Source organism: Phalangium opilio, unplaced genomic scaffold, assembly GCF_054372755.1.
Source record: "Phalangium opilio isolate 3A_F unplaced genomic scaffold, DU_Popi_V2 ptg000002l_1, whole genome shotgun sequence".
NCBI lineage: Eukaryota > Metazoa > Arthropoda > Arachnida > Opiliones > Phalangiidae > Phalangium > Phalangium opilio.
The window spans coordinates 9,143,303-9,154,218 of NW_028324144.1; the positions used below are offsets into that span (position 1 = coordinate 9,143,303).

Sequence of the window (10,916 nt, forward strand, 5' to 3'; positions counted from 1 at the left end):
CATACGTCCCGACTCGTTGCAAGATTTCTGGAGATCGAAGGAATTGACGCTTTGGATTGAACCGCTTTCTCGCCCGACTTGAACCCGATTTAGCGTTTATGTCTGTCATTTAATAAAAGATTAAAAATAAGTTTAAGGGCTAAGGGAGGTTGAGTAAAATACAATTGAAACTGAAAGTGACAGTCTTGTTTGAAATAAATTGTTCAAGAACGCAGACGGTATTTCCTGAATGTTTCACTATGCAAAATGGTGATTAGAAGAAGAATCGATAAGAAAATCACTTTATTTTCCTCTTCATCCTCTTTTTAAGGGCTAGGGGTTGTCCAATGAAATATCAAGCAGCAATTCAAGATGAAAGTGACTGTCTTGTTTGTATAAAATAGTTCAATAAAGCCCACGAGCATTCTTCAATTTGAATCTCGAAGGAAGTCTTGTTATTTGAAAATTTTCCTCCAAATTTTATAAATATTTTTCAACTTTTAACTAGTTATCAATAATGATATTAATAGTTATCCAAAATTTCTTTAAAAAGGCTAGTTTTCTTTCCTACACAATAAAAGTCTTAAAACACAAAATGGCCTAATATCCCAATACCTCCCAAAGTTAGTATTTTTGCCATAGAAAATAAACGAAAGGAGTAGCAGACCAGCAGGGCAGAGAGACCAACTTCAAGTGTTTACCGTTCGGGTTCGTTTTAGCTGTTAGCTGTTATTTTCAGTTGTGATCATTCTTACCGGCATTCATTTTTTTTTCATTTAGTTTTTAGGCTTTTCCATTTGAACGTCAGTTGTGAAATACGCCTTTGCCCATGCTTTGGTTGCGGTCGGCTATATTATTAAGCCTCAATAGAGATAGATTTAATTTTAGAAGTAGGATTGGAGAACGGTTAGTGTTTAACTCAGTCCGACCCATAGCCCAGTATAGAGCCCTCCCTCTAACGTGTGATGAAAAGTTTAAATTTTGCTGATGTTGCTGACGGGATCGGCGAAAAATACGTAATTCCTTTTTACTTTAGTCACTATATGACCAGCCTCTTCTTCATATCCCACCTTTCCGTGGAATTTGACGCGCTCATAGATTACTCTATTCTCTATTCCCACTTCTAAAATTAAATCTATCCCTGGCCTCACATTTGTGCTAAACGCGGGAGGCTATAGCCCAACCTGAGGCTCCGTTTAGAGAAGCTCAATCGCGTAGCGAACATTCCTAGCATAGAAGCCCTTCTCCTCTGAAGAGGTTTCATGTATGGAATAGTTGAATTTGTCTATTTGAAGGGATCTCGTGCAGCGCGTATGCCATCATGAATGAGATATTCACTCGGCTGCAATGAGTCGGGCTGAAGACCCAAACGTAATTAATGTGAGTTCTAAATATTATGATATCATGGCCCAAATAACAATATTTTCAAACCGCTTCTCTCCTTCAAAAGACGCGAGTTTTCTCTTAAAGGGAGGGGAAAGTGGAAATGAAAGTGATTTTTTATTGATTCTTCTACTAATCATGAGACCAGTATTCATAATGAAAAATTCAGGAAATACCTCCCATTGATTTTAATATTCAAATTAGGCTAAGATTTTAAGAGTAGTTTCAAAAAAGGAGCTCCGACCAATCGCGTAACGCCGTGCCTTTTTGTTAACAAAATTCTCGTGGCACACTCCGTCTCGCGCCACAATTGTCACATCGCGCAAATTTTTTCAAGTCTCGCGATAAATTTATTCAACACGGAGCGTGCCAAGAGAAAATTGTTGATAAAAATGCAGGGTGCTACGCGATTGGTCGGAGGTCCTTATTTAAAATTATTCATGAAATTTCAAACTAATCGTAGTTTAAAAATCGTTCGGTGTTATTTCTTGGATGTTTCACTGTCTTATGGAAAAATCAATAAAAAATTACTTTATTTTCCACTTCACCATCCCTTTAATGAACGTCTGATTTGTTTCAAAGTATTGCGCCACAAGACCAATCATATATATACGCATAAGGTGCCATAACATCTAACAAGCATTATTACGACAAAGATTCGATACTCGATTATGAATTATCGCCACTCTAACCAAGTTTGCCAGATTTTGAATAAAGGCTGATTACTCGGGACCTATTCATCCGAATTGAATTTGGTTAACACTTTTCAAATATGAATCGACCCCAAGGAATCCGAAAATCGCATTTATATCCTCGAGAATCCAATATTTTCAAAGTTGATAATTTTGACATTCCCGGTTTCCGGTATAAGTATGCAAAGGACAACTGTGGAAGGGGTAAAATATGAAAGAGGAATGCAAAACTTTTATAACGCACTTTATTCCAGAGCGCTAGCTTGAATAGTTTTTGAAATATAGTAAAATATGTGCGAAAAAAGCAACGCGCAAAGACTTTTTTAACAGTCTGTACGCTACCTATGTCACATTATTAAACCAAGTGAAAAGAAATAATTGTTAAATATTTAATATAACCACTACACCACAGACACGTGGTAAGTCTAAGTTTTCCAAGAGATCTAACTAATTGTTATGTCCAATCACGATGGTTAAAACATGTACCTACCTGGGACTTTCCGCGTGTGAAGCGGACGTGATAACCACTACACCATAGATCCTTGCTAATACTGAGTTTTCCAAGAGATCTAGCTAATTCTTTTGCACAATCACGATGGTCAAAACATGTATCTACTAGGGCTCGAACCTGGGACCTTCCGCGTGTGAAGCGGACGTGATAACCACAACACTACAGATACGTAGTAACACTGAATTTTCCAAGAGACCTAGCTAATTATTATGTCCAATCACGATGGTCAAAGCCGTACTTCTGTAATTAACTAAAATTAACATACTTAGACTTAATTGTTTTGATCAAACTGGCTGATAGCACACCCTGAATACTTAATTGTTAATTTAAGATAATTCCGAAAAGTATATTCGCTGTAGTTTTTAAGTTATCGGTGGGGAAAAATCACGAAAAACCCATGTTAATCTCCATAGGAAATTAGCAAAAGCGGGTGAATATTACTTTAACGTTACAAAACGGTATCAAGTCATATCTACAAGGGCCTACCGGCCCTGTAGAATATTAGTCAAGTCTCTCAAGAATGTCTAATTATTCTTTTTCAAAATGATGTAACGGTCAATAAGGTGAATAACTTACGAAGAAAATATATAATATTAATATTAATTATATTTATTTTAGTATTTAAGATAATCTTGTTTCTCAACTCAAAATGAATAGAGAAAGAGTTAAACATCAGTCTGTGTGTGTCCGTCCTTTGTTACACTAGTGCGGCCGCCACGTGAACGAAAATCTTATTTACTCTTCTTTCCGGTTTTTCCCCAGAAGCGCGTGTAGTGAAAGCTAGCCAATAATATCGGAGCTATTTAAAGAGGCTAACCGGACCTCTCCCGAGGCAGTCTGCCTTTAGGGACGGGGGAAAACACTCAGCTTTTTGGCCATAAGGAGTGGCGCCACTGTCGCGGCGGGGGCTAGGCATTATGCTTCCCAACAGTTTGACCCCGCAAGCCTCCGGTGGCGCCCTTTAAGCAACCGAATATTTCGCTCAATAGCCTCGGTTAAGAAAACAGTTAAGAGATCAGTGGATCGGATTTAGCTCAGTTGTATAATTTTCTGGTTTCAAGTCACATTAACAACTCTTATCTTTAGCATTCTTTATCAATATCGGCAAATTGCATTGAGTTCCTGCATTTTTTTGTCTCGGTACTGACACAAACGCCATGATTTAATGTTATATTGTTAAAATATAAACATTCACGACTAAAACACTCCCTTGGTGAAAAATCGGCCGACGACTCAAGGTCGAGGAGCCGTACGAGCGGGATTTTTTTTCGACAAGAGAGAGCGCAACATTCGGATTTTTGTCCCGCGCGGGCGAAATGAGAAGAAATCGCTGGATACATTACGCCTATGGAGCCTGACTAACTTATAGGGAGCTAACATATTATTATATAACTCATGCAGCGACTGAATGCGAAAGAATAATGCGAGAGTTTTTTATGAAATTTTTTCGATTATATCTATGAACTTTAAAAAGTTATTGGGTTTTAAAGCTTAAGCCTAGGCTAAGTTACTGGTCAGAGTTTTCTCTTATTTCGGTTAGCAGGCCCTCGCATATCCATTTCCATGAAGAGTAAGTAGACGACACAACGCAAAGTTTCCAAAAACCGTTCAGTAGCCTAATACGTCACATTACGTCACCTTGATCAACGGAGCTCAACGCGTTTGGTCTCCGTTGAGCCACGGAGTCTTTATCGTTATACGGAGGGGCAAAGCGGTAGCTTCTAGTGTACAAAATTACATCTCCCGGCACCGATAAAGACTCCGTGCTCGGAGCAGCTCGTTTTTTCCATTGAAAGACGATTTTGCTTATGGAGTTTGTCCGGGAGTGCTCGCCCCCGCCCCCCAGTGGAAAACGCTATAAATTGTAAAAGGTGATCCTCAATGAAAACTGTAATAGAAATGTGCTTGACTCAAAATCGTCCATAGAACTGCCGGCACTTCTGTCCTACCACTCTTTTTGGAACACCGTGAAGTGTTTGAAATAACGGTAGATTATTTGGTCTGTTATTGTTATGCTTTGAATTTATCCTCAGAAATCTTGGCGCCACGAAATGTAATCGAAACGCTCATTAAAAGAAACATTAACTTTAAATATTCAACACCGGGTGCCTTTTGCTAAAACATTTAAACACAAACACGCGAGCGGTGAAAGTTCCGGATTGCTGCTATCGAATTTTCTTCTCAAAGTTTTGTGAGCAAGGTTTCAAACAGCTTATTAATTAGTAACGTATTGGTTTTTAAATGGAATCATAATCTTATAAGATATGTTCCATAAGTATGAAACGTCCTATACTTCGTAATTCCAGAGACTTACTGACGCATGAGTTGACTACCCTATGCAGTTTTGCAGCTCAACTTCTTATTAAGTCTGTAGTAAGTCTTTAACAGCGCCTCACCAGGCTTCGCTTTACGAGAATCTAAGACGTTTCACCTACGTTACTTCATGACAGGCTCTAAGTAACCAGTGACAAACTTATGGAACATATCTTATGAACTTACGGTGGTATGTAACGCGAGTCTGTTTGTAGCAGAATTCAGTCTTAGAAAGAGTAAAAATTCAATCATAAAACGTGCTAAATATCTCCATATCCAACTCCTTTAGTCTGCATGGTCTTTATTTTTAACTAAAATATTGATTAGATAAATTCATTATTCATCAATTTCATTCCAGTTACCCTGGCAACTGAAACATTAGCAGTTAACAACAATAGCAGTTAAAATGATATTTCAGACTCATTACCCAACTCTGTTCGGTACGAGACTTGACACACTTATGTCAAAACGATACTCAAAGTAGAAAAGTAAATTGTCTTAAGTTTATGTCTAATTAAATTAAGGGACTTCACGTTTTAAAGATTGTTGTATTTTTTCTCTCTTGTTATGGTTAAAGTCGACCCCCAAAATGGCGCTGAACGAAATGGAATTTCTTTGAAATGATCGATATTTCAAATACAGGTATAGAATTTGCATATTCAAATCTTTAAGGCCTACTGTTTTTCTTGATAAACATAAATTTAAATTATAAAATTAAATTATTAGAATCATCTGGTAAATATCAGTTTCTGTAGAATTTCCGGCGTTATTTATCTATTTTGTTTTTTTTATTAAACTAAATTTTAAATTGAAATACCTAAATGGATATGTCTGTTCGTACTGGCTTCTAAACACCACCATCATCTGGTCTTTTTTGTCCATCCCACATGGCCCCCGTGTGTACGTACTGGCTTCTAAACACCACCCTCATCTGGTCTTTATTGTCCATCCCACATGGCCCCCGTGTGTACGTACTGGTTTCTAAACACCACAATCTTCTGGACTTTTTGTCCATCCAATATGGACACGAGTTTGTACATACTGGCTTCTAAACACCACCATCAACTGGTCTTTTTTGTCCATCCCACATGGACACCAGTCGGTACATACTGGCTACATCAGTATCGTTAAGGTTAAGACATAAGCGGCGATCGGCTAGGGTTACGAAAATCGTCTAGCTTCCCAATGGCGGGGCTTCCACCAAAGGTTCCAGCAATTGCGCTGTTCTTACCCATAGATGCGATTCGAAACCTTTATATACCTTTATTGCTAAGATTTTATACCTTTATATACTACCTATTTGAGTAAGGCGAAGCAACAGGCGTATACTTCATTTCAAACGTCAATATTAGTCAAGTCTCTCAAGAATGATTAATTGTTCTTTTTTAAAACGATGTAACGCTCAATAAGGCGAATGACTAACGAAGAAAATGTTTAATATTAATTATATTTATTTTAGTAATTAAGATAATCTTTTTCTCAACTCAAAATTAATACGAAAAGGGTTAAAAAGCAGTCTATGTGATTTTCTGTGTTTGTCCGTCCGTTGTTACACTAGTGCACCGCGTTAGCAGCTCGCCTTGTGTTGATGTGTAAAGAAATCCTACAGAACCTTAATATTCCCTTTTTCCATAATATAAAGTGAATATGTGTAAATAGTTTTCGTAATTACGATGCTTTTAGTAGTTTTGTAGCTTTGAAGCTCTGCTTCAGTTTGATATTCCAAGGATATTTTTTAATATTATTATTTGTAATGGCTGTTTATATATTACTTAAGCTATACTACATCTGTATATAGAATAATCCTCGCAATTAGTCGGGTAAATGAAGTATTATCCATAATAGCAGAAGTCCATTAAATTAGCAAAGGAAGTGAACAATTACAATAGCTGGTATAGCGTACATCTCTGCTGGGGTAAGAACTCCTTCTAACTCCATGAATAGGGGCTTAAATTTTTCCCCTTTCCTAACACTGTTAGAAATCTCGAGCTCCTCTCTAGGAAGTCTTTCTTGACGTGAGCGGGGCGTTACTTCTTCTGCCCCTGAACGCTGGATCTCTAAAGGGTAGTTGTTTGCTTTATAAAAAAAAAAAAATAAAAAAGGAACGGCCACGGTCGTTAAATAGTTTTTTTCAATAGGTTTATGAAGGGTCATAAAAAACTGAATGACCTTGACTGTTCAAAAATTCCCACCCCCCTCCCTTCTCCTGATTATACGGTAGAGAGGGCTTGGTCTGTACAGTGGAAGGCGGGCGTTTTCCGCTCCCTTTAGAGATTTAGTGTTCATTTTCAGCCAATAGGTGTTTCTCTCTCAATAGGGCAAATTTTGGCGTACGAGTCGCACCTAAACCAGAGATCTGAGAAAAATTATCGCTAGGTGGCGAATGTGTCGCCCTTCTTCAGTATTACTACACAAGAGAGGGGAGTCCCAAACCCCGCTTTTGGTTACTTCCTAGGCTAATTTAATGGACTTCTGATAATAGGCTTAGTGGAACAAATAGGAAATTATGGGCTTTGATTTCCTAGTCTGAAATGAAGAGACATTATAGGTTCAGAGTGAGCCGTAAGTTTAGTACACGTTTATATAATAAGGGCTAAATTTTATAATATAAGTTAGCACCATGGTGGCAATCATATCAGTGAAAGGTAGGGATGTCAACCTCCCAGAAAAAAAACCGGTTTTCGGTTAACCGATTAATTTAAATGGCCGGTTTAACCGTTTCAAAAAACTTGACTAAAAAAACCGGTTTTTTACTTCAATAAAAAGAGAAATAATTCTATATCTAGGTTAATAAGTTTGTAGTAGTAGTCCTCCTCTTGACTCGGAGAGGTAATATTTTGGTGTTTCCAACTTGTATGAAGGTACAACACCGCCAGATTTCCAATTTCTTTGTTAATTTTATTTAAACGATAAAATTGTTTTATTTCATGAATATCATCTTTAAAAAATGTTTAACAATTACGTTTTCAACAATATTTAACAATCAAGGGTCCAGTTGAAATAAAAGATGGGTTTTGTTTGTCGTGTCTGTAAGGAAGAAACATTAACGGTTCAGAGTGGGCCAAAAGTTAAATACACATTCAAGTAATTCTATGAGAGCGGTAGCTCTCTTAGATAAGACTCCATACTGGCTTTAATGTATAAGGAAGAGTTTTTGATTGGATATAACTTTTTTTGTATCGTATTAACTGTTTTGAAACAATTCCACAGAACTACAATTCGGGACCTTATTATATGGTTAAAATTTTAAAGAGATCTATTTAATTGCTTATTTTATAAAAAATAAAGTTGCTAAGGGTGGTTTTCATTTCAATAACACTCGAATTTTTCCATTATTATTATTATTATTGTTGAGGAGGGTACGCGCCCTAGCACCGATGCCAAAGGCATATTGTGCATCCTCGTATTCAGGCCTTGAACAGGCCCGTAGCTGCAGCGTAGCGAAGAATTCGCTCCACCGTAATAGAGGAGACCCTTGAGGGCTCCTCAGTGTGTGAATCAAAATGTTCTAGTCTAAGCGAGGCGAAGCAGTCGCACTCGCAGAGTACGTAAGCGGATGTTTCATCCTTCTCCCGGCACGACCTGCAGAGAGGGTCGTCAGCAAAACCCATCAGATGGAGGTGTCTATTAAGCCGACAGTGTCCGGTCAGAAGACCGGTGGCCAGCCTAATATCCCATCTGCTGAGCGAAATTAGGTCTCTAGCGCGAGACCTACAGGGACCATTGACTAACTGTTTTGTCTGTCTCTGGCCCTCCATGTTATGCCAGAGCTGGTTTTGTATGACAGTCAACCTGTCATGCAGACTCCGTTTGACGTGCCCGTAGGGGATGGGGACGGCCGGCTCCGGCCCCAAGAGCTTGGCCTCCGAGCCCCTTTTCGCAAAACTATCGGCTTGCTCATTGCCATAATACCCGCTATGCCCTGGCACCCAATACAACAGAACCCTGTTGCAGGACGCCAGTCGCGCTAGCAGATCAAGGCAGCTGCGCACCAGTTGAGAGGTAATCTCACATTGGTTCAGCGCATTCAGGGCGGCCTGACTGTCAGAGTAAATTCTCACAGACCGTCCGGTATACCCTTTGTTAATACAGTAATCTGCGCAATAACAGATCGCGGCAATTTCCGCCTGGAACACACTAGCAAAGGTGCCCAGGCAAGCAGAAAAACCGACCCTTGTGGTTTGGCAGTAATAGCCGGCGCCAGCGCCGGAGTCAGTCTTAGAACCATCAGTGAACCAAATAGTTTCACCTCCAGTGCCAAGAGGCAGCAGGTTAGTCCACTCGGCCTGACTGGGAAAGTGGATGCTGAATGGCTTAGTGAAGTCAAAACTGGTAACAGTTTTGTCAGAGCACATCGTAAGCGACGGCTCGAGTGCGGCGTACTCCCGGAAGAGCTTCGTATGACTGTAGTCCCAGAGTCTTGGGACCCAACAGCCATTAATATGGAGCCTGTAGGCCCCCATGACAGCCTCCTCCTCAATAAAAAGATGGAATTTTTCCATAGAAATAACATGGGAAAATATTTTACAAATAACCATTTTGTGGAAGCCGTAATGCAATAACTATTCGTTTTTTTGACTTTTTTTAAACGAAACGGTTTTTAAAGAAAGCCTGGTATTTAGATTTTCCGCTTTCCAATTTTCATTCATTAAATTTAAGTTCAAGTATGTTTAATTTCATTTTTTTCAAAACCATTCCAATCTGCGATATTTTAGCATGGAAAAGAGTCTGTTTATGATGTTAGCACGGTTAAGGCTATTTGGTCCAATTTTCGTGGTGGTTAAAAAACAAGGGGACCTAAGGTTGTGTGAGCTAACAAGTTAAGTTGGAAAAGGACCCCCACACATATATTTAACAAGATTACCTACGACTGGAAATTACGTTAGATTACCGACGACTGGTAATTAAGCTAGATTACCGACGACTGGTAATTAAGCTAGATTACCGACGACTGCTAATTAAGCTAGATTACCGACGACTGCTATTTAAGCTATAGATTACCGACGACTGCTATTTAAGCTATAGATTACCGACGACTGCTATTTAAGCTATAGATTACCGACGACTGCTATTTAAGCTTTAGATTTACGACTGCTATTTAAGCTAGATTACCGACGACTGCTAATTAAGCTAGATTACCGACGACTGGTAATTAAGCTAGATTACCGACGACTGCTAATTAAGCTAGATTACCGACGACTGCTAATTAAGCTACATTACCTACGACTGCTATTTAAGCTATAGATTACCGACGACTGCTATTTAAGCTATAGATTACCGACGAATGCTATTTAAGCTATAGATTACCGACGACTGCTATTTAACCTAGATTACCGACGACTGCTAATTAAGCTAAATTACCGACGACTGCTAATTAAGCTAGATTACCGACGACTGCTAATTACGCTAGATTTCCGACGACCGGTAATTAAGCCAGATTACAGATGACTGGTAATTGAACTTGATAAGTATATGACATGTGTTGGTGCTCAGGTGTACGGAATCTTTTTGTGGTATAACTATGTACAGCTTCCTCTGCATTTGCATGTGAAAATGACGGGAAAGCAATTTGAGTTTGACCGGACGTTCATTGTCAAGTCAAGCAGTCAGAAATGACTGTTTTATAATAGATGGTTGGTTAGTTCAAACGCGTTAACTTATATATGCACAATGCCCTAATAATTTTACTCTCCTAAGGTTTTTGAACAATTTGAATTAATATTAAGACTGAAGTAACAGATATTAATAAAAACTGTAATTGTAGACAAAGACGGGAAAATGTAAAAGATAACTGTAGGAAATGAATTGCCTGAAATAACAGATATTAAAATTTTCACTTTTGAAGATATGGTCATGAAACATTGATTATTTGAAAAAATTCTCATCTTAGTTTTTTTCACCAAAATTACTTTAGTCAAAATATTTTGTCATGAAACATGTGCATCATTTTAAAAGTAGTACGCGTGTACATTTTATTTTATATCAAAAATTTACAATTAGTTTTGAGTATTCCATCCTATAAGGAGAATAAAATAGTC

General features: G+C 38.3%; 1 non-coding gene across 1 annotated transcript; it reads right to left on the reverse strand.

Annotated features, from left to right (window-relative positions):
- Window positions 1–2,661: 2,661 nt before the first annotated feature.
- On the reverse strand, window positions 2,662–2,734 carry TRNAV-CAC (transfer RNA valine (anticodon CAC)). The gene has a single exon. It is a non-coding gene; the product is annotated as a tRNA-Val (tRNA).
- Between the last annotated feature and the right edge of the window lie 8,182 nt (window positions 2,735–10,916).